At 43.5% G+C, this 18,430-nt stretch overlaps 2 protein-coding genes across 4 annotated transcripts in view; one reads left to right on the top strand and one right to left on the bottom strand.

The window, feature by feature from the left end:
* xrcc5 (X-ray repair complementing defective repair in Chinese hamster cells 5) overlaps positions 1–10,690 on the top strand; it is a 398,838-nt gene extending 388,148 nt beyond the window's left edge. Inside the window, exon 22 of the transcript XR_011961734.1 lies at positions 10,205–10,690. The gene's annotated coding sequence lies outside the window, so the exon portion shown is untranslated. The remainder of the gene's footprint in view (positions 1–10,204) is intronic.
* Positions 1–18,430, bottom strand: part of LOC140482523 (E3 ubiquitin-protein ligase MARCHF4-like) — a 237,426-nt gene that overhangs the window by 40,728 nt on the left and 178,268 nt on the right. The gene's annotated exons all lie outside the window — the stretch shown is intronic.

Below are 18,430 nucleotides of genomic sequence, written 5' to 3'. Positions count from 1 at the left end.
TGTTCCCTAAAGCGCTCTGCTAGTAGGTGCCCAGTCTCCCCAATGTAGAGGAGACCACATCGGGAGCAACGGATACAATAAATGATATTAGTGGATGTGCAGGTAAAACATTGATGGATGTGGAAAGCTCCTTTTGGGCCTTAGATAGAGGTGAGGGAGGAGGTGTGGGCACAGGTTTTACAGTTCCTGCGGTGGCAGGGGAAAGTGCCAGAATGGGAGGGTGGGTCGTAGGGGGGTGTGGACCTGACCAGGCAGTCACGGAGGGATCGGTCTTTGCGGAAGGCGGAAAGGGGTGGGGAGGGAAGTATATCCCTGGTGGTGGGGTCTTTTTGGAGGTGGTGAAAATGTCGGCGGATGATTTGGGTTTATGCGAAGGTTTGTAGGGCGGAAGGTGAGCACCAGGGGCGTTCTGTCCTTGTTACGGTTGGAGGGGTGGGGTCTGAGGGCAGAGGTGCGGGATGTGGACAAGATGCGTTGGAGGGCATCTTTAACCATGTGGGAAGGGAAATTGCGGTCTCTAAAGAAGGAGGCCATCTGGTGTGTTCTATGTTGGAACTGGTCCTCTTGGGAGCAGATATGGCGGAGGCGGAGAAATTGGGAATACGGGATGGCATTTTTGCAAGAGATAGGGTGGGAAGAGGTGTAATCCAGGTAGCTGTGGGAGTCGGTGGGTTTGTTAAAAAAATGTCAGTGTCAAATCGGTCGTCACTAGTGGAAATGGAGAGGTCCAGGAAGGGGAGCGAGGTGTCAGAGATGGTCCAGGTAAATTTAAGGTCAGGGTGGAATGTGTTGGTGAAGTTGATGAATTGCTCAACCTCCTCGCGGGAGCACAAAACAGTAACTCCCTTAGCTTTAAAAGCAATGACTGAAGTAGTGTCAAGTACTTCCCTGGGCAAGGAAATCCACTAATTAACAAACCTCTGGGTGAAGAAGTTCCTTCTCAGTTCAGTTCTAAACCTGCTTCCTGTAATTTTGAGGTCATGCCCTCTTGTCCTAATCTTACCTGCCAGTGGAAACATCCCATCCATTTCTATTTTATCGCTTCCTTTCAGAATTTTTTATGTTTCTATAAGATCCCCCTTCATCCTTCTAAATTCCAATGAATATCATCCCAATCTACTCAGCCTCTCATAAGCCAACCCCCTCAACTCCGGAATCAATATAGTGAACCTGGGATGAATAGGTTGGGCTTTTTTACTTGGAGCATGAGACGCTGAGAGATTACATTTTAGAGGTTTATAAAATCATAAGGGGCATAGATAGGGTAAATAGCCAGGGTCTGAAGAAGCATCACTGGAGTCAAAATGTTATCTCTGATTTCTCTCCACAGTTGCTGCCAGACTGAGATTTTTAATCAATTTCTCTTTTAGTTTCTGATCTCCAGCATCTGCAGTTCTTTCGGTTTTTAGTTACAGGAATAGGTTCCAGATATTTTTCATCATGCCTGGTGATCAGAGCAATGGCTCAGCAAAGTCCATCTCCAAAGGTCACAGAAATTCCACAAGCAACTGTTAGAAAAGCTGAAACTATACTTAAAGAAGGGGTAATTCAAAGAAGCTGTTTGGCATGTCTTCATTAATTAAAGGATCAGGAAGCAGATCCAGAGTTAAAAAAGTTGTACAGGCAGCTTACACTGAAGCTAAAGCTGTGAAGTACTAGGGTGTTATTTTACTGAAAATTTGAGTTATTGGAACTTGGAACAGGACCAGACCATTCAGCCACTATTCAATGAGGTCATGCCTGATATGTGGCTTAACTTTATATACCTGCTTGTGGCCCATACTCCTTAATATCTTTGCTTCATAAAAATGTATTTACCTCCTATTTATAATTAACATCCGATCCAGCATACACGGTAATTTGTGGAAGAAAGTTCCAAACCTCTCCCGCCCTTTGTATGTTGAATGTGCTTCCTAATATCTCTCCTGCACGGTCTGGCCCTAACTCTCAGATTCTACCATCTAGTTCTAGAATTCCCAACCAGTGGAAATAATTTATCTCTATCTATCCTGTCTTTTCCTGTTAATATGGAGTCATAGATTCATAAGCATGAAAACAGACCCTTTGGTACAACTAGTCCATGCCGAATATAGTCCCAAACTAAACTAGTCTCACCTACCTGCTCCTGGCCCATATCCTTCCAAACCTTTCCTATTTGTGTATCTATCCAAATGTCTTTTAAAATGTAACTGTACCTGCATCTGCCACCACCTCTGGCAGTTCATTCCACATGCAAAACACCCTCTATATAAAAAATTTACCCCTCATGTCTTTTTAAAATCTTTCTCTTCTCACCTTAAAAATGAGCCCCTTAGTCTTGAAATCCCACATCCTAGGGAAAAGACAACCACCATTAACTCCATCTATACCCGTCATTATCTTATAAACTTCTATAAGGTCACCTCTCAACCTCTGATTCTTCAGGGAAAACAGCCCTAGCCTGTTCAGCCTCTCCCTAAAGCTCAAATCCTCCAACCCTGGCAACATCCTCGTAAATCCTCGCATACCAAACGTCTTCTTCACTATCGTATCTCCCTGCGACTCCATTTCCTGACATTTTAGAGATAAATGCACCTGAACCCCCAAGTCTCTTTGGACAGCCACTGTATTTAACTTCATACCATCTAGAAAGTATCCTCACTTATCCTTTTTCTGTCCAAAATGCATAATCTCATACTTGCTTCCATAGAACTCCATCTACCTCAGTTTTGCTCATTCAATTAGTCAATTAATGTCCATTTGTAATTTTATGCTATCATCTACACTGTCTACAATGTTGACTAACGTTGTCTCATCAGCAAATTTGGATATATGAATTTCTATGTAATTTTCCAAGTCTTTAATAGATAATGTGACCTCTGGTCACATCCTGCCAATTTGAATTCCATTCCAGTATCCCTATTTCTGTCACCTGCCAATTAACCAGTTTCCCAGCTATATCAGTAATTTGCCCTCATTTTCATGGGCATGTATCTTAGTTAATAATCTCTTATGCAGGACTTTACCCAAATGGCTTCTTGGAATCCATGTAAACACCATCCATACACATTCCCCTGTCCACTACTTTAGGGGTAGAGATATCCTCAGGGATATTTGAAAAAGATTGGTGAAGGCAGAGCAGTAAACATTGTTTACTCAGACTTTAGTAAAGTATTTGATAAGGTTCCGCATGGTAGACTGATTAGCAAAGTCAGATCACATGGGATTCAGAGTGAGCTTGCTAAATGGATACAAAATTTGTTTTTACATTTATATTTGCCAGGAATTGGTGTTGGAGAGACTGTTAGGTCTGAAGGCTGATAAGTCCCCGGAGCCTGATGATCTACATCCCAGGGTACTGAAGGAGGTGGCTCGAGAAATCGTGGATGCGTTAGTGATTATTTTCCAGACTTCGATAGATTCAGGATCAGTTCCTGCGGATTGGAGGGTGGCTAATGTTATACCAATTTTTAAGAAAGGAGCGAGAGAGAAAGCAGGAAATTATAGACCAGTTAGTCTGACCTCAGTGGTGGGAAAGATGCTGGAGTCAATTGTAAAGGATGAAATTACGACACATCTGGATAGCAGTAACAGGATAGGTCAGAGGCAGCATGGATTTATGAAGGGGAAATCATGCTTGACTAATCTTCTGGAATTGTTTGAGATGTAACTCTGAAGATGGACAAGAGAGATCCAGTAGATGTACTGTACCTGGACTTTCAGAAAGCCTTTGATAAAGTCCCACATAGGAGGTTAGTGAGCAAAATTAGGGCGCATGGTATTGGGGGCAAAGTACTGACTTGGATTGAAAATTGGTTGGCTGACAGGAAACAAAGAGTAGTGATAAACAGCTCCCTTTCGGAATGGCAGGCGGTGCCAGTGGGGTACCGCAGGGATCAGTGCTGGGACCGCAGCTTTTTACAATATATATTAATGATATAGAAGATAGTATTAGTAGTAACATTAACAAATTTGCTGATGATACTAAGCTGGGTGGCAGGGTGAAGTGTGAGGAGAATGTTAGGAGATTACAGGGTGACCTGGACAGGTTAGGTGAGTGGACAGGTGCATGGCAAATGCAGTTTAATGTGGATAAATGTATGGTTATCCACTTTGATGGCAAGAACAGGAAGGCAGATTACTACCTAAATGGAGTCAAGTTAGGTAAAGGGGCAGTACAAAGAGATCTGGATGTTCTTGTACACCTGTCAATGAAGGTAAGCATGCAGGTACAGCAGGTAGTGAAGAAAGCTAATAGCATACTGACCTTCATAACAAGAGGGATTGAGTATAGAAGCAAAGAGGTTCTTCTGTAGCTGTACAGGGCCCTGGTGAGACCGCACCTGGAATATTGTGTGCGGTTCTGATCTCCAAATTTGAGGAAAGACATTCTGGCTATTGAGGGAGTGCAGCGTAGGTTCACGAGGTCAATTCATGGAATGGCGTGAGTATCTTATGTTGAAAACTTAGAGCGTCTGGGCTTGTATACCCTTGAGTTTGGAAGACTGAGAGGAGATCTGATTGAGACGTATAAGATTATTAAAGGATTGGACACTCTGGAGTCAGGAAACATGTTTCCGCTGTTGGGTGAGTCCCAAACCAGAGGACACAGCTTAAAAATACTGGGTAGACCATTTAGGACAGAGATGAGGAGAAACTTCTTCACCCAGAGAGTGTTGGGTGTGTGGAATGCTCTGCCCCAGAAGGCAGTGGAGGCCCAGTCTCTGGATTCGTTTAAGAAAGAGTTGGATAAAGCTCTCAAGGATAGTGGAATCAAGGGTTATGAAGATCAGGAAGGAACAGGATACTGATTGAGGATAATCTGCCTTGATCATAATGAATGGTGGTGCAGGCTCGAAGGGCAGAATGGCCTACTCCTGCACCTATTGTCTATTATCTGTTAAAAGAACAAAAGAGCAGTGCAGCACAGGAACAGGCCCTTGCTCCCATCAAGCCTATGCCAATCATCATGCCCTAACACAACTAAAAGAATGAGCCTTCTGCCCTTCTTTAGTCCATATCCCTCTATTCCATCCATATTCATGTAACCATCCAAATGCTTCTTAAATGTCGCTAACTTGTCTGCTTCCACCACCTCTTCTGGCAGTGCATTCTAGGCTGCTACCACTTCCTGCATGAAAAACATCCCTCACACATCTCTTTAAATTGTCCCCCTCTCAATTTGAACCTGTGGCCCCTTGTAATTGAAACTTCAACCCTGGGAAAAGCCTCTGACTATCCACCCTATCTATGCATCTCATAACGTTGTAGACCTCCATCTGGTCTTGTCTCAGGCGCCGTCTTTCCAGTGAAAACAATCTAGCCTTTTTAACCTTTCCTCACAGTCAATGCCCTCGAGACCAAACGACATTCTGGTGAACCGTCTTTGCATACTCTCGAATGTTTCCACGTTTTTCTGATAATGTGGTGACCAAAACTGCACACAGTACTCCAGAGGGATACAGAGAGTAGTGCTGGATTGTTGCTTTTCCAACTGGAGGCCTGTGGCAAGCAGTGTTCCACAAGGATTGGTGCTGGGTCTACTTCAGTTTGTCATTTCTTTAAATGATTTGGATGAGAATGTAGGAGGCATGGTCAGGAAGCTTGCAGATGACACTGAATTGGTGGTATAGTGGACAGTGAAAAAGGTTATCTAAAATTACAAAGAGATATTCATCAATTGAGTCAATGGGTTAAGGAGGAGTGGCAAATGGAGTTTAATTTGGATAAATGTGAGGTATTGCATTTTGGTAAAACAAACAAGGGCAGACTTGTTACTGGGGAATGAGTCAGGTTAGGCGGTAGAAGTTGCGATGGGGGATTTATTTGGGAACAATAACCACAATTCTGCAAGTTTTAGAATACTCGTAGATTAAAAAGAGTGTGATCCTAAGGGAAGAGTACTAAACTGGGCCAAGGCCAATTATATCAAAATTAGGCAGGAGCTCAGAAATGTGGGTTGGACACAGCTATTTGAAGGGAAGTCCACATTTGAGATGTGGGAGGCTTTCAAAGTTAGGTTAAAGATAGCGCAGGTTAGACATGTCCCATTGAAGGCAAAGGATAGGAAGGGCAAGATTCGTGAACCCTGGATGATAGGAGAAGTTGTACGACTGGCCAATAGGAAAAGGGAATCGTACCGAAGGTGCAGGCAGCTAAGAACAGAACAGGCCCTGGAGGAATATCAGAGGAGTAAGACAAGTCTTAAACGAGGAATCAAGCGGGCTAAAAGGGGTCATGAAATAGCTTTAGTGAGCAGAATTAAGGAGAATCCCAATACATTTTATTTTTAAATAAGAAGCAAGCAGGTAACTAGAGAAAGGATTGGTCAACTAAAGGATAACGAAGGAAGGCTGTGTGTCAAACCTGAGCAAATGGGTGGGATTCTGAATGATTACTTTGCATCAGTGTTCACTGAGGAGAGGAACATAATGTATGTTGAGATTAGAGATAGAAATTTGATTAGTATGGATCACGTTAACATAAGTAGGGAAGATGTGTTAGATAGGATAGAGGTTATTAAGGTGGACAGATCCCCAGGACCGGGTGGGATCGATCCCAAGTTGCTGAGGGAGGCGAGAGAGGAAATAGCTGGGGCCCTGACAGATATCTTTGTGGCATCCTTAAATACAGGTGAGGTGCTGGAGGACTGGAGGGTTGTTCATGTTGTCCCCCTGTACAGGAAGGGTAGTAGGGATATTCCAGGTAACTACAGACCAGTGAGCCTGTCGTCGATGGTGGGCAAGTTGCTGGAGAAGGTACTGAGGGATAGGATCTATTTATATTTAGAAACGAATGGTCTTATCAGTGATAGGCAACATGGTTTTGTGTGGGCGAGATCATGCCTTACCAACTTAATAGAGTTCTTCGAGGAAGTGACCAAGTTGATAGATGGAGGAAGGGTTGTTGATGTCATATACATGGACTTTAGTAAGGCGTTTGATAAGGTTCCCCATTGTAGACTAATGGAGAAAGTGAAGTCACATAGTGTGCAGGGTGTTCTAGCTAGGTGGATAAAGAATTGGTTGAGCAATAGGAGACAGAGAGTAGTAGTTGAAGGGAGTTTCTCGAAATGGAGAAAGGTGATCAGTGGTTTTCCACAGGGGTCAGTGTTGGGGCCACTGTTGTTTGTAATATACATAAATGATCTGGAAGAGGGCACTGTTGGTATGATCAGCAAGTTTGCAGATGACACAAAGATTGGTGGAGTAGCAGAAAGCATAAGGGACGGTTAGAGAATACAGGAGGATATAGATAGACTGGAGAGTTGGGTGGAAAAGTGGCAGATGGATTTCAATCCAGACAAATGTGAGGTGATGCATTTAGGCAAGTCTAATTCTAAAGCGAATTATACAATGAACGGAAGAGCCTTGGGAAAAGTTGATGGGCAGAGAGATCTGGGAGTGCAGGTCCATTGTACCCTGAAGGTTGCTGCACAGGTGGATACAGTGGTCAAGAAGGTATATAATATGCTTGCCTTCATTGAACGGGGTATTGAGTATAAGAGCTGGAAAGTCATGTTAACATTGTACAAGACATTGGTTCAGCCGCATTTAGAATACTGTGTACAGTTCTGGTCGCCACATTACCAAAAGGATGTGGACGCTTTGGAGAGGGTGAAAGAATGTCTACGAGGATGTTGTCTGGTATGGAAGGTGCTAGCTATGAAGAATGATTGACTAGGTTAGGTTTATTTTCATTAGAACAAAGGAGATTGAGGGGGGGATAATAGCAAATTACTGCGGATGCTGGAATCTGAAACTAAAAGAGTAAATGCTGGAAAATCTCAGCAGGTCTGGCAGCATCTGTAAGGAGAGAAAAGAGCTGACGTTTCGAGTCTAACTGACCCTTTGTCTAAGCTTTGACAAAGGGTCAGTTAGACTCGAAACATCAGCTCTTTTCTCTCCTTACAGATGTGCCAGACCTGCTGAGATTGAGGGGGTCCTGACTAAGGTTTATAAAATCATGAAGGGTATAGACAGGGTGGATAGAGACAAGCTTTTTCCCAGAGTGAAGGAGTCAATAACGAGAGGTCACGCTTTCGAGGTGAGAGGTGGAAAGTTTAAGGGGGATACATGCGGCAAGTACTTCACACAGAGGGTGTGGACATTTGGACAGCGTTACCAGCAGAGGTGGTAGAGGCAGGCACGTGAGATTCATTTAAGATGAATCTGGACAAATGCATGAGTAGGTGGGGAGCAGAGAGATACAGATGCTTAGGAATTGACCGACAGGTTTAGACAGTACATTTGGATCGACTCAGGCTTGGAGGGCCAAAGGGCCTGTTCCTGGGCTGTACACTTTCTTTGTTCTTTGTTCTTATGCAACGAAGTGTTGTAGAACAGAGACCTAGGGGTTCAGCTACATAATTTTTTAAAATTTGCATTACAGGTAGACAGGGTTGTTAAGATGTTTAGAATGCAAGCCTTTGTTGTTCAGACCATTGAGTGTCGGAGTTGGGACATCATGTTGAGGTTGTACAGGACATTGGTGAGGCCTCTTTTGGAGTACTGTGTGCAGTTCTGGTCGCTCTGTTATTGGAAGGATATTATTAAACTGGAAAAGATTTAGAAAAGATTTACCAGGATGTTGCCAGATATGGAGCGTTTGAGTTGTGTGGAGTTGGATAGGCTGGGACATTTTTTACTGGAATGTAGGAGGTTGAGATGGGAGTTCAAAACAATGGAGCATATTTTTAAGGCGAGGAGAAACATTTAAACCTGAGGGTCAACTGTTTTATACAGATAGTGGTTACTGTGGAATAAACTGCCAGAGGAAGTGGTGGGTGCAGGTACAATTACACCATTTAAAAGCCATTTGGATAAGTACATGAATAGGAAAGGTTTGGAGGGATATGGGACACCATTGACAGGTGGGACTAATTTGGGAAAAGCTCGGCATGAACCATTTGGACCAAGGGGGTCTGTTTCTGTACTGTATGACTTTGACTCTATGAGGAGTGGACAGTTAAATAGTGGTATTAGCAGGCCTAGAAGTTACCAAGAGATATTGTGAGTAGCATATGAAATTCCTATGGTAGGACATGTAGGAAGACAGAAAACTCAAGAATTGATAAACAGGCATTTTAGATCCTTCAAAGTTGCCACCCAGGTTGATAGGGCTGTTAAACAGACATAAGGTGTGTTAGCTTTTATTAACAGAGGGATAGAGTTTCAGAACCATGAGGTCATGCTGTAGCTGTACAAAATTTTGGTGCTGTCGCACCTGGAGTATAGCATGCAGTTCAGGTCACCGTGTCATAGCTTCAAATTGAGGGGTGATAGATATAGGATAGATGTCAGAGGTAGTTTCTTTACTCCGGGAGTAGTAGGGGCGTGGAATGCACTGCCTGCAACAGTTGTAGACTCACCAACTTTTACAGGCATTTAAATGGTCAGTGCATGAGAATGAAATAGTGTAGGTTAGATGGGCTTCACAGCAGTTTCACAGGGCGGCGCAACATCCAGGGCCAAAGGATCTGTTCTGTGCTGTAATGTTCTATGTTAACTGCCTATCATCCACAAACATAGGGAGCTTTGAAGAAATGCTATTAGACTTTCAAAGCAATGATAAAAGCCTTTAGCCATGAACCACCCACAGGATTGGAGCAGAAGATTAAATTATTATTATCTGCCAGATAGTCCCCAAATGAATCTATTTGGTTTAGTCTATTCAAAATGGTCTATAGACATGAGATAAGAGATCCATTGAAAATAATTTAGGGGCTTTGATAGCTGTGGGTGAGATGCTGTAACAGTGGAGGTAGGTTAATGTAGTTCCATTATTTAAGAATAGAATAGCCTTTATTGTCACATGTACTTAATGTTTATATGTTGCCAATTACAGTGCCAACTTAGACACACAAGTACCTATGCACAGCTTCTTTGGTTATAAGATTTAGGCAATGCAGAAATAAATGTTCAGTACAGCAGACCATGTTGACATCTCGCTTCTAGTCCGCTCCAGGCTCTGGCTCCACACTGTGCCCGCAACATACATGGAGGCTGCTTCAGAAGCCGGAAGGTTGCCAAGCCATACCAGGTTGCTCCTATAGGAGGAGACCTGGATATATGAATAGGAAGGGTATGGAAGGGTATGTGCCAAATGCTGGCAAACGGGACTCTGTTAAGTTGGACTGAAGCTTCTGTACTGTAGATCTCTATAACAGCTCTTTAGACAAAAAGATGGATTCTGAATATTGGATTATGTGTTTTTATGTTTTCAGAGAGACTCACAGGAAGAATATAGGAATATGAGTAGGCCATTGAGCCCTTCAAGCCTGTCCCTAAGGGCTAAAAGGTAATGATGATATTCGACAGCTGCATGAGAAAATAGATTGTATTGGATGGGCTGAAGGGCTGAAATTGTCGATGATACTAGACAAGCTACATAATCTTGAATGAACATTCCCACACATGCCGCAAACAGTACAATCAAAACTTGTTTTCGGTACCAGCAAGCAGTTTTTTCTTCTGTATCTGTTTTCCCTCTGTGCTATTTGTTTGTTATGCTATATAAGCAAGAGAGTTTCATTCCAACTCATCAGACATCACCCTTGGACTGGAAACATGAACAATGCCAGTAACAACCCAAGCCTCCAGACCAGCTGTTGATTGAGGGATTCCCGACGTGCAGGAAGATGTGAGGCTCATTGCTTTCTTTTTTTCCCTTTTCCATATTTTTTGATTACTTAATAGATGTTCATAGTTCAGTCTTTTATTTTTGTTTCTTTTTCCATCTTTTATTGTTACTGAATAAATGTTCCTATTTACGCAAATTGCTATTGTTGAGTCTTCTCTTAACTACATTTAACTGAATCTGAAAAAAAAAAACATTTTGATTCACCCTGTGATTCAAGATAGCACCATTCAGAGAGATCATGGCTGATCTATGGCCTAACTGTATATACCTGCCCATGGCCCATACACTTTAATGCGTTTGCTTTATAAAGAAAGGTCCATCTCAGATTGATAAAACTTATCATAATTCCACTTTGGAAGAGAGTTCCAAACCTCTGCCGCCCTTTGTGTCTAGCGGTGCTTCCTAATATCTCTCCTGAACAGCCTGCCCCTAATTCCTAATCAGTGGAAATAGTTTATCTTTATCTACCCTGTCTTATCCTGTTGATATCATGTAGACTTCAATTAGATCACACTTTAAACTTAGACATATAGTCATAGAGAGGTACAGCATGGAAACAGACCCTTCAGTCCAACTTGTCCATGCCGACCAGATATCCCAACCCAATCTAGTCCCACCTGACAGCACCCGGCCCATATCCCTCCAAGCCCTTCCTGTTCATATACCCATCCAGATGCCTTTTAAATGTTGCAATCGTATCAGACTCCACAATTTCCTCTGGCAGCTCATTCCATATACGCACCACCCTCTGTGAGAAAAAAATTGCCCCTCAGATCTCTTCTATATCTTTCCCCTCTCACCCTAAACCTATGTCTTTCTAGTTCTGGACTTCCCCACCCCAGGGAAAATACCTTCTCTATTTATCCTACCCATGCCCCTCATGATTTTATAAGCCTCTATAAGGTCACCCCCTCAACCTCCAATGCTCCAGGGAAACATCCCCAGCCAGGTTCAGCCTCTCCTTTTAGCTCAAACCCTCCAACCCTGACAACATCCTTGTAAATCTTTTCTGCACCCTTTCAAGTTTCACAACATCCTTCCAATCAGAAGACCAGAATTGCACGCAATATTCCAAAAGTGGTCTGTACAGCCGCAACATGACCTCCCAACTCCTATACTCAATGTTCTGACCAATAAAGGAAAGCATGCTAAATGCTTTCTTCACTATCCTATCTACCTGCGACTCCACTTAGAAGGTTCAAGTCACCTTGTTAAGATGTACAGGACACTTCACCAGGTCTATAGGTCACCCCTCATCCTCCGACATTCCAGGGAAAACAGCCCCAGCCTATTCAACCTCTCCCCATAGCTCAAATCCTGCAACCCTGGCAACAGCTTTGTAAATCTTTTCTGAACCCTTCCACGTTTCACAATATCCTTCCAATAGGGAGGAGACCAGATTTGTACACAATATTCGAAAAGTGGCTCAACCAATGTCTTGTACAGCTGCAACTCTTGTACTCCCAACTCCTGTACTCAATGCTGAGACCAATAAAGGAAAACATACCAAAAGTCGTCTTCACAATCCTATCTATCTGCAACTCTACTTTCAAGGAGTTATGAACCTGCACACCAAGGTCTCTTTGTTCAGCAACACTCCCCAGACCTTATCATAAAGTGTATAAATCCTGCTAAGATTTGCTTTCCCAAAAATGCAGCACCTCGTAGTCATAGAGATGTACCGCACGGAAACAGACCCTTTGGTCCAACGGTTGTAAAGAAGGCGCACGGCATGCTTGCCTTTATTCATCGGATAATTGGGTACCAAGCGTCAGGATGTCATGTTGCAGCTTTATAAGACTTTGGTAGGCCACACATAGTATTGTATTTATTTTTGGTTGCAGGAAGGATGTGGAGGCTTTAGAAACAGCGCAGAAGAGGTTTACCAGGATGCTGCATGGACTAGAGGGTGTGAGCTTTAAGGAGAGGTTGGAAAACCCGAGTTGTTTTCTCTGGAGTGGCAAAGGCTAAAGGGAGACTTAGTAGATGTCTATAAACCTATGAGATGCTTAGATAATGGTCTGATTCTTTTTCCCAGAGTTGAAATGTCTAATACTAGAGGGCATGCATTTAGGATGAGACAGAGACACTTCAAAATGAGATATGAGGAGCAAGTTTTTTACATTGAGTGGCAGAAGTCTGGAACACAGTGGCAGGAGTCTGGAATGCGCTGCTAGGGGTGGTGGTGGAGGCACATAGGGGCATTTAAGGGACTTTTAGTTAAACACATGAATATTCAAGGAATGGAGGGTTATGGACATGGGCAGGCAGAAGGAATTAGTTTAATTTGGCATTGTGTTTGGCACAACATTGTGGGTCGAAGGACCTGTTCCTGTTCTGTACAGTTCTGTGTTTTAAGTTATGTCTGGTGGCCAAGATTGGTTGCTGACATAGCCGCATAGGTTAAGCAGTGCCCAGAGTGGCAGCAGGAACAAAAATTGTGGGATGGCCAGGTAAACCCTGAACTTAGTTACACATGGACTATGTAGGTCATTTGTGAACACCCATTCAAAGTGGCTGGACCTGCATTGTCAAATAGGGGGATGACGATCGAAAAAATGTGTGCATCTTTTGCAATATACAGACTCCAGAACATGTTGGTCACAGATCACAGGCCATCATTTATCAACAGGGAATCTGAGTACTTCCTAAACTCTAATAGTATTCATCATGCATGGACAGTTCCATACCATCCATCATCCAATGGTCTGGCAGAAAGTACAGTCCAAACTTTGAAGGCAGGCTTAAAGAAACAGCCTACAGCCTCACAGGGAAAGCTCCATCAGAGTTGCTAGTGGGGAAAAGACTCTACCCCAGATTAAATCTGATCCTGCTGGATGGGGGGGGGGGGGGGGGGAGGAAGATGGGAGATGGGGTGGTGAAACTGTATCTGGAACCCAATGCCAGACACAAGACTCGATTAAGCGAGAGATACAGTTTACTTCAGAAAACAATATTTGGTGAAGGAACTATGGGAAGGGGTAATAGGCATGGTTGACATGAGATCAGGTCCAGTGACGTAAAAGGTTCAGATAGGTGCGGTGGTCCTTAGCAAGGATGTGGACCATATGAAAGCTGCAAATTCACGAACGGTGTGGCAGCAAATCGTGCCCAAAACCTGGATGCATTCCTAACTGTTCCACAACTCATGGGTTCTCCCTCTGCATCTAGCATTGAAGATACCTTTGAATTTGAGATGGATGCATTAGATGTCACTACCTCAACACCTTTGCCTGAAGTATGGTTACACTCGAAACCTCGACTTCCCCACCTCCTGATGCTGCCTGGTTTGTTGTGTTCTTCCAGCCTCCTGCTTGTCTACTTTAGATTCCAGCAACTGCAGGGTTTTTTTTGTCTCTCTCACAACACTTTTGCCACCTGAAGTGGAAAATAATGTCTTCCAAGGCGTTGCCCGTATCAGAGATAGAGTTTTAAGAAGTGAGGACTACAGATCCTGGAGATCAGAGCTGAAAAATGTGTTGCTGGAAAAGCACAGCAGGTCAGGCAGCATCCAAGAAGCAGGAGAATCGACGTTTCGGAACCTGACCCAGTGCTAAAATGTCTGTGGGAAGTATTAAAAAAAGGCCTATGCCCTCAGACTCCGGGAGGGACTCACTCAGCAACAATCCCTGTAACCCTGAATTTCTCATGGCTAATGCACCTAGCCTACACATCCCCAGACACTATGGGCAACTTAGCATAGCCAATCCACCTAACCTGAACATCCTTGGACTGTGGGAGGAAACTGGTCATACCGCCTGTACCACCAACTAGTGGAAAGAGTGTACAAGAGCAAGTCTGCAGGGAAATTACAATATAAAATAATTATTATGGGGAGTTTTCAACTGTGCAAATACAAACTGGGATATTTTACACTGAAATTGTAAAGGCTACAAGGGGCAAATGTTCCTGCATGTTTCCTACACCAGTTTGTGTTCAGTCCAACGTGAAAGTGCGCACTGTTGGAACAGGTTCTTCACAATGATATGGATGATAAGAGAAATTGAGACCACAGTCAAAAAAAAGGAGGCATATACAAAGTTTTGGAAACCAAAGACAGTCAGGGCCCTCAAAAAATACAAGGATACTAGGAAAGAACTCAAAGAATTAGGGCAAAATGTCTTTGAAATATCTTTTGCAAACACGGTTAAGGAACATCCCAAGATGTTTTATACATACATAAAGATGAAGAAGGTAGCTAGTGAAAGGGTCGGTCCACTCAATGACAGAGGAGGGAAATCATCTGTGGAGAAGGGGAAAGTGAGTGAGGTCCTTAATGAATACTTTGCATTGGTATTCACAAAGGGGAATGCCAGGGTGAATGTTGAGGCTTGTGAAGTATATGTTAATATTCTAAGGCATGCCTATATAAAAAAAAATTGTGGGTGTTTTGAAAAGCATTAAGGTACAGGATCTGATGGGACCTATCCAGGAATACCGAGGGAGGCTGGTGAGGAAATTCCTGGAGCCTTACATGAAATCTTTGTATCTTCTTTCGTTACAGGAAAGGTCCCAGAGAACTGGAGATTAGCCAACATTGTCATTTTGTTTAAATGGGGCAACAGGGATGATCTGGGAAATTATAGCCAATAAGCCTAACTTCAATGGTAGGGAAATTATTGGAGAAGATTCTTAGGATAGGATTCACTCACATTTGAAAAAATATGGACTTAATAAGCAGCATAGCTTTGTGTGGGAAAGTTGTGTTTATTGAGATTTTGGAGGAAGTGAGTAAGATGATTGATGATGGCAGGGGGCAGATGTTGTCTATGTGGAGTTTAGCAAGGTCCCTCATGGCAGTTTGATACAGAAGGTGGAATCGCATGGGATCCATGGTGAGCTGGTAAAATGGATGCAGAACTGGCTTAGACATACAAGACAGAATATGGTGGAAGAATGTTTTTCATTTTGGAGGTCTGTGACCAGTGGTGTTCCACAGGGGTCAGTATTGGGGCCCTCTTGTTTGTAATATATAAAAATGATTTGGAGCAGAATGCAGGTGGCCTGATTGGCAACGATGACACAAAAATTTAAGGAGCTGCAGATAATGAGGAGGATTGCCAGGGCGTACAGCAGGATATAGATAGGCTAGAGACTGGATTAGTGGTGCTGGAAGAGCACAGCAGTTCAGGCAGCATCCAACGAGCAGCGAAATCCTCATAGATAGGCTAGAGACTTAGGCAGAGAAATGGCAGGTGGAATTTAATCTGTCAAATGCGAGGTGATGCATTCTGGGAGATCTAATGCAGGAGGAAAGTAGACAGTAATTGGCAGAAATCTTAGTAGCATCATCATACAGAGGGATCTAGTAATACAGGTCCATAGTTCCCTGAAAGTGGCAACGTAAGTTGATAAGGTTGCCAAAAAGGCATATGGCATGTTTGCCTTCATCCGTTGAAGAATAGAGTATTAGAGTAGGGGTAAGCCGAGGAGTACAGGTCTCAAGCACAGAGTCTGTCCCTGTTGCTAGAAGGGAAGGGGCAACAGGAGCAGAGCATTAGTCATTGGGGACTCTATAGTTAGGGAGACAGATAGGAGATTCTGTGGGAACAAGAGAGACTCACGGTGTGTTGCTTCCCAGGTGCCAGGGTTCGTGATGTCTCATCGTGTTTTTGGGATCCTGGATGGGGAGGGGGAGCAGTCCCAAGTCATGGTCCACATAGACACTAATGACATAGGTAGGAAAAGGGATGGGGATTTAAGACAGAAATTTAGGGAGCTAGGATGGAAGCTTAGTGCTGGAACAAACAGAGTTGTTATTTTTGGTTTGTTGCCCATGCCATGTGCTGGTGAGGTGAGGAAGAGGGAGAGAGAGGAGTTTAATACGTTGCTACAGGAATGGTGCAGGAGGGAGGGTTTCGGATAATTGGGACTCATTCTGGGGTAGGTGGGATCTCTACAGGATGATCTACACACGTGGGCGGCATGGTGACACAATGGTTAGCACTGCTGCCTCACAGCGCCTGAGACCTGGGTTCAATTCCTGCCTCAGGCGACTAACTGTGTGGAGTTTGCACGTTCTCCCTGTGTCTGCGTGGGTTTCCTCTGGGTGCTCCGGTTTCCTCCCACAGTCCAAAGATGTGCAGGTCAGGTGAATTGGCCATGCTAAATTGCCCGTAGTGTTAGGTAAGGGGTAAATGTAGGGGTATGGGTGGGTTGCGCTTCGGTGGGTCGATGTGTACTTGTTGGGCCGAAGGGTCTGTTTCCACACTGTAATGTAATCTATAATCTAAAAAAACCCAGAGGGGTATCAATATCCTGAAGGGGGTAATTCGAGAGGGCTTAGTTTAAGTGTCCAGTGAGATCAGAAATATGGTTTCAAGGTTGCAACAGTTCACCGGCAATCAGGAAGGTGGTAAAAGTGTGTCTACTTCAACACCAGGAACATCTGGAATAAGATGGGTGCCTTGCAGCATGAGTTGGTACCTGGGACTTCGATGTTGTGGCCATTTCGGAGACATGGATAAAGCAGGAGCAGGAATGGTTGTTGCAGGTTTCAGGGTTTAGATGTTTCTGTAAGAACAGAGAAGATGGTAAAAGAGGGGGATGTGTGGCATTGTCAGTCAAGGACAGTATTACGGTGGCAGAAAGGATATTTGAGGACTCGTCTACTGAGGTAATATGGGCTGAGGTTAGAAACAGGAAAGGAGAGGTCACCCTGTTGGGATTTTTCTATGGGCCTTCAAATAGTTACAGAGATGTAGAGGAAAGGATAGCAAAGATAATTCTGGGTAGGAGCGAGAGTAACAGGATAGTTGTTATGGGGGAGTTTAACTTTCCAAATATTGACTGGAAATACAATAGTTTGAGTTCTTTAGATGGGTCAGTTCTTGTCCAATGTGTGCAGGCTGGTTTCCTGACACAGTATGTAGACAAGCCGACAAGGGGCGAGGCCACAGTGGATTTGGTACTGGGTAATGAACCAGGCCAGGTGTTAGATTTGGAGGTAGGTGAGCACTTCAGTGATAGTGACCACAATTCGGTTATGATTACTTCAGCGATGGAAAGGATAGTTATATACCGAAGGGCAAGAATTATTGCTGGGGGAAAGGCAATTACGATGCGATTAAGCGAGAGTTAGGATACATAAGATGGGGAAGGAAACTGCAGGGGATGGGCACAATTGATATGTGGACCTTATTCAAGGAACAGCTAAGGTTTGACCTTGATAAGTATGTATCTGTCAAGAAGAGATGAAGTGGTTGAGCAAGGGAGCCATGGTTTACTAAAGAAGTTGAATCTGTTGTCAAGAGAAAGAAGTAGACTTATGTTAGGATGAGACGTGAAGGCTCAGTTAGGATGCTTGAGAGTTACAAGTTAACTAGGAAAAACCGAAAGAGAGAGCTAGAAAGAGCTCCCATTGGCAGGTAGGATCAAGGAAAACCCTAAAGCTTGCTACAGGTATATCAGGAACAAAAGAATGAATAGAAAAAGATTAGGGCCAATTAAGGATAATAATGGGAAGTTGTGCATGGGGTCCGAGGAGGTGGGGAAGCGCTAAATGAATATTTTTCATCAGTATTCACACTGGAAAAAGACAGTGTTGTTGAGGACAATACTGAGATACAGGTTATTAGACTAGACGGGATTGAGGTTCACAAGGAGGAGGTATTAACAATTCTGGAAAGTGTGAAAATAGCTAAGTCCATGGGATAGAGGATGATTTAGCTGTTTGGATCAGAAGTTGGCTAGCTGAAAGAAGACAGAGGATTGTGGTTGATGGGAAATGTTCATCCTAGAGTTTAGTTACAAGTGCTCTATCGCAAGGATCTGTTTCGGTTCACTGCTGTTTATCATTTTTATAAATGAC

Source organism: Chiloscyllium punctatum, chromosome 10 (assembly GCF_047496795.1).
Source record: "Chiloscyllium punctatum isolate Juve2018m chromosome 10, sChiPun1.3, whole genome shotgun sequence".
NCBI classification, from domain to species: Eukaryota; Metazoa; Chordata; class Chondrichthyes; order Orectolobiformes; family Hemiscylliidae; genus Chiloscyllium; species Chiloscyllium punctatum.
This window is presented reverse-complemented; position numbering and strand designations above follow the sequence as displayed.